This window comes from Callorhinchus milii, unplaced genomic scaffold (assembly GCF_018977255.1).
Source record: "Callorhinchus milii isolate IMCB2004 unplaced genomic scaffold, IMCB_Cmil_1.0 Scaffold5, whole genome shotgun sequence".
Classification (NCBI taxonomy): domain Eukaryota; kingdom Metazoa; phylum Chordata; class Chondrichthyes; order Chimaeriformes; family Callorhinchidae; genus Callorhinchus; species Callorhinchus milii.
Window position 1 is genome coordinate 8219478 of NW_024704746.1, and position 6000 is coordinate 8225477.

Genomic DNA, 6000 nt, shown 5'->3' on the forward strand with positions numbered 1-6000 from the left:
TTTATTGTGTTGGAATATGAAACGTTTGGGATCAGTTTAGTCTTGTTTTGCATATTTACTGAGACATGTAAAAGTTAGAACCGAATTCGATTACCTCTCCTGCCCTCCCTTCTTCTCAGAGTGCTACATAAATAATTATAACACCAAATATTTACTATAACTGTAATTCTGGAAAGGGCTGTGGCTTTAAAATGACCAAGACTTCACTACATTTCAGATCTCTTGGGAGCATCTTGTTGGGACTTGTGTCTAACTCCAAACAATATAGCGTGTTCAAACAGAAGGTGTGAATTGTGTAAACTGAAGGAACTCTACCTTGCAATCCTTATAAAAGAAGTTGGAGTCAAGATATATATTGCTGGGTAGGTCGGGGGATGCAGCATTGCTAAGTAAATTTAGTACAACTTGTCCCTGCTCATTATTAATGTCAATGTCTCCTTGACCACCAAAATGTATGATGCTCATGAAAGTGCTACTTCCCTAAGCTCTGAAACCTTCCCTCCCTCCCCACACACACTTAGATGTATACTGCTTCACTGGTTTTAGTCACTTATTTGTCCAATAGAGAAATCTTCAATTTCAACACCAATTTATTTGTTTAAACATGTATATATTGTTCCTCTTTGGGGTTGAGCGGAGGGGGAATAATTCAGTTCTAACTTGCAGTATTTTCAATATGAGATTACGCAGTAAGGTGCTCTCGGTTTAAGAGAAAGAGCACAGATCAGATGTGAATTACATCTTATACAAAACATGTAACACAGTTATGTTATCCAAAGATGTGTAAAATGGGAACACAGTAAATCAGTGTTTGTTGCTATCTTTTAACTGAAGATTGAATGTGTCCATGAAAGGGACCTTGTAAAATTTTTGTTCGAGATTAATTTGTGAGTTATAGACACTGAATAGGCAATAAGTTATTTTGAGTCTGTTTTGCAGCTCCCAAGTACTGCAGAATGAGGCCACCGTTAGTAACCATTTTGAGTAATAGGTTGATTGGTTTAAAATTGCAGACTGGAGAGCACGAAAAGTCTGCTGAATTGTATATCTTGTATATTCCAGCCAACTGAAAAACATTTGAAGTAAAAAAATGATTATGGTTTATAATTGCATTGATTTTCTATCCTTTATTGTGCACGTTCACATACTTCACTTATCCTGATTTGTAGCGACAGAGCTGTTTTGATATGAAGGATCCCTGTTGTTCTGCCAGGTGGGAGCTTCATGTGAGGCCTCATAGTGTTACAGCACAAATGCTCAAACATATGTTGCTTGCATTTTGCTGACTAGCAAAATTCCGTTATACTTGTTTGCAATTTAATTGTATATATTAAATACATCTGAACTGCGAGAGCAGGGATTTTTATTCATGTGCTATTTACATGAACCATGATTTTTGGAGGGGTGGGAAAGGGAAAGAAAGGCTGTTGGTACTTGCACATTTCTAACTTCTTTATCTCAACATTTTGTTCCTTTCTCTATTCTGTAGTAAGTAACAAATTGAAAGTAATATGCGACGCCACAAGTGTTTGTCTCGCAATGTCTGCAATATATTAATGTCCTTGTGTAATGTGTTGTCTTGGACCTTTGTCAGCAAAGGTACATATGGGACACTTCCATCTCAAAGAGTGTCATCTCATGGAAAAATCTGTACTTTATTCAGTTATGGATAGTTTCCATTTTGGACTTAAATATTAAACATTCACTGCCCAAGAGTCTATCGTAGAAAATACTTTTCACTGTTAGCCACATATTGACGAATTTCTTTCAGAACAAATGTCCCTGCTGCCCTTGTGAAAGACAGGCTATTGCATGAATAGGCAGAAATATCTGATTAAAAATATATAAAGCTGGCTCGATATGCAGTCCGTATTTGTACCAGATTCTTGTATCAATGTTCTTTTTAACAGGTGTATGAATTGGGGGAGAGGTTAGATTACTTGAATATTTGATTTAACTTGTTTTACTTGACCCTTGCACCACACAGCCAGTGTGCGGACATTTGCACGCAAATTCATGCATACCTATGGAAGATATATAACTTGCCAGAGAATTGTAAGGCAGTGATTCAGTTGAATACTGTGATTCTGATGAGAAACTACAAGAAATAAACATGAGAGGTTTATGGACATCAGAAGAACCAAAGGATTGAGTTGCGACTTGCACTTCACTGACACAGATCTTGTATTTTACAATAATCATACATTTGTTTTCTTGTGTTGCATTGTGCATCAGACATAGAGGGAAGGACAGAACCAATGTGAAAAGGGTGAGAGTAATGTAAAACAGAACGGATACAATGTTATGGTAACCTAAACCTTTGACTTGTGTGTGATGTGTTACCAGAACTCGTTGATTCTTTATAGGAGGCTAGGATATGTTTTTATCTGTAGAGATTGACCTTGCCTAAAATGTCTGTGTTCTTGAAAAATGCACTCCCATTTCCATGATTTAGGGGAGGAATTGTTGAATCTATTTTCTGCTGCTTGTATTATGCAGATTTTATCTCGTTTGTTCTGCCTCCCTGCCCAATCTACACCCCAGTCTGGATGTTAATGTGATATATACTGTATATGGTCTGTCCTTCCAAATCATTGTGATTAAGCGAATTGTGCCAAGGTTATTATTTTGTGCCAAAATGTTTTTTTAAAAATGATCTTCTTTTTTTAATGCAAGAGTAACAAACATTTCTAACCTGGGTGGGAAAAGGAAGGAGATATAGGGGGCTGATTTAGCAGTTTCTGCTAATTATGTCTAAAGAAGAATTGCAGATGCCCGTAATTAGCCATTGTAAAGGATTGCAGTGATTTTAATCCTCCTCATTGTCTGGATAATCGGCAGGATTTGTAGCGGTGGGAGGGATAGAGCAGTCGCTGGAAGCAGGGATTCTTCCTACCCTGCAAGCCAAAACCCTGTTGAGTAGGATGGACATCATTTACCAACAGCAAGCTTTGCAGTTTAGCTGGTTGAAGTCCAGCAGTACCCCATTGCACATTCAGGAGTCCCCAAGCCTTGGCTCTTGCCGACCTGCACCTAATATTTTGGAATAAGGTAAGCAGATGACATCTCTCCAGGGAGAGAATATGCATTCCATTTCTGGTGCAGGGAAATTTCCATGGTTAGCACAACCTGCAAATTAGACCCCATCATTGAGACTACATAGTGTTTATCCTAAGATAGCATCTTCTACGCATTGGTAATTTACTCTAGTTAGACAGGAATCAAAGTGCATCATCTAATGCTTGTTGAGGATAGATTTTTCTGTTTGTGAAATTCAAGAGCAGGTTTTCCTCTTGGGGATAAACTAATTTAGATATAAGATAAGGTCAGAAATAATTATCACTGTACATGCAGAAGCCATTGGGAATGGTGACTAAAGTCTGCTTCAGTGGAATTTGAAAAACGGAACGGGGGTCAGTAGTTGTCTTTATAGGCACTTGATCAGTAAAGTACCTGTTTCTGCATTAGTTATACCCTGTACCATATCTAGTTCTTAATTGTTGCCTTTTATAATGATGTATAACTGAAATGAAACAAAATTATGATGTTATAAAGTGACTACTTTAATTTGGACATTGCACCATACTGCCATTTGATGTGGATCATTGAATGATTCAGTTTTCAGAATTTAACATGTCCATTTGTTTAAAGAAACTCTTTTGTATCAAACCAATATTCCAGTGAACTGAAGACTCCTCTACTACCTGTGACATACGTCTGTAGAAGCTACAGTGGGTAATTGGTTGAAGACAAATGTTTGTGTACAACTGGATAAGAAATGGGCTTACAAACTTAATTCGGTGCAGGAGTTTCATTTCTTTGCGAATTTGTGCTGTGCCACTTTTTGTCAGTTTTCCATAGAACCACACATAAGAGTATTACATTCTGATAAATATGCCTAGGAGATAAATATTTGGGTGAAATGTTTGTGCTAGCTAGATCTCGTTGGGAATTCAGTCAAACAAGCAAAGTCAGAGACTAGGAGAGTATACAGCATCATCCTTACCAATCTAACTACAGTTGAGCAAAATTATGTTGTGGATATTGCAAGATCTTAATTTTCTGCCAATAATGGCAGATGAATTGCTCTTTTGGCACCTGTTATACAGAGTTTTTAGTGTGCAGCCTTGTGCAATTTATAAAAAAAATGTATTCTGCCCAAGAACTGCTGGAGCAATGTTTTAGCATGCTGCCTCACAAAAACTCACCATGCGAAGATGGCATTAGGCCGAATAGACAGTTCCTTTATATAGATTGTGCTTTCCATGTTGGCGAACCCTGATTGTTCGACTGTGTGTAGACAAAGTGGAGAGTTGAGGAAAACTGATATGGTTACATGGTGATTGTTTTGTAACTTTTATTTTTCTTTATCTCTTTGTTCCTGAGTCGGGCTTTGCTCATGTTATGTTGTCAGGCGAAGTGCAATAGAACTCCATACAAGTGGCACAAAAATATAGCTACTCCTTGTACCAGCAGTTTCCAATTTGTACTGTCACTGTGGAAACCTGTCCTGTTGCTGCTGTGAAGTGGGCAGGATATTTTGATACCAATCGTTTCTTGTAACTTGTACTTTAAAATTCCCAATAAACTTAGTTGTGTCTTATCACTTGACGTCTCACAGAGTCTGAATTCTCTGAATTCAATTTTGCCTTGAACCTCCTTAAGAAACATTTCTTTTAAAGTGGGTGCCTGTGACTCCAGCTTTAAGTCACTGATATGGCAAACTAACCTGCCGGTGTGATGCAAAACAAGATGGGGGGGGGGAACAGGGAAAGATGGGGGGAGGGAGGCATATGCTGTGTATATATGGGGGGTGGAGGGAGCCATGTGCTGTGTATACATGGGGGGGGACGCATATGCTGTGTATATATGGGGGGGGGGGGGAGGGAGGCATATGCTGTGTATATATGGGGGAGGGGGGTGGAGGGAGGCATATGCTGTGTATATATGGGGGGGTGGAGGGAGGCATATGCTGTGTATATATGGGGGGGTGGAGGGAGGCATATGCTGTGTATATATGGGGGGGGGAGGAGGGAGGCATATGCTGTGTATATATGGGGGGGGAGGAGGGAGGCATATGCTGTGTATATATGGGGGGGGTGGAGGGAGGCATATGCTGTGTATATATGGGGGGGGGGAGGGAGGCATATGCTGTGTATATATGGGGGGGAGTGTGGAGGGAGGCATATGCTGTGTATATATGGGGGGGGAGGAGGGAGGCATATGCTGTGTATATATGGGGGGGGGGAGGAGGGAGGCATATGCTGTGTATATATGGGGGGAGGAGGGAGGCATATGCTGTGTATATATGGGGGGGGAGGAGGGAGGCATATGCTGTGTATATATGGGGGGGGAGGAGGGAGGCATATGCTGTGTATATATGGGGGGGGAGGAGGGAGGCATATGCTGTGTATATATGGGAGGGAGGAGGGAGGCATATGCTGTGTATATATATGGGGGGGGAGTGTGGAGGGAGGCATATGCTGTGTATACATTTGGGGGGAGTGGAGGGAGGCATATGCTGTGTATATATGGGGGGGGAGTGTGGAGGGAGGCATATGCTGTGTATATATGGGGGGGGGGGAGTGTGGAGGGAGGCATATGCTGTGTATACATTTGGGGGGGAGTGGAGGGAGGCATATGCTGTGTAAGTATGGGGGGGGAGGAGTATATGTGGGAGGGGGGGATTCACCTTCGCCGTCTCCCGTTGCAGTGTTGTGTTGACGCCGTCGCCGTGCGACCGACGTCGCCAGGCAACAGCAGGACCCTGTCCCCCGGTCTCCCGCAGCGCGCCCGACTGACTCCACGATCCGTTCCCACACGCCGCCGAATCCTTCGCGCGGCCGTTCGAGAAGATTCTTCCCGGGCGAACGGAACGCGAACGAGAGCGAGAGCGAGCGCCGGGATTTGAAACGGCTTGAAATTCCAAACGGTCGGTCGGTTGCCGTGGCGACGGGGCCACGCGGGCACGTAACTTAGCGACCGCGCTTAGCAACGGGG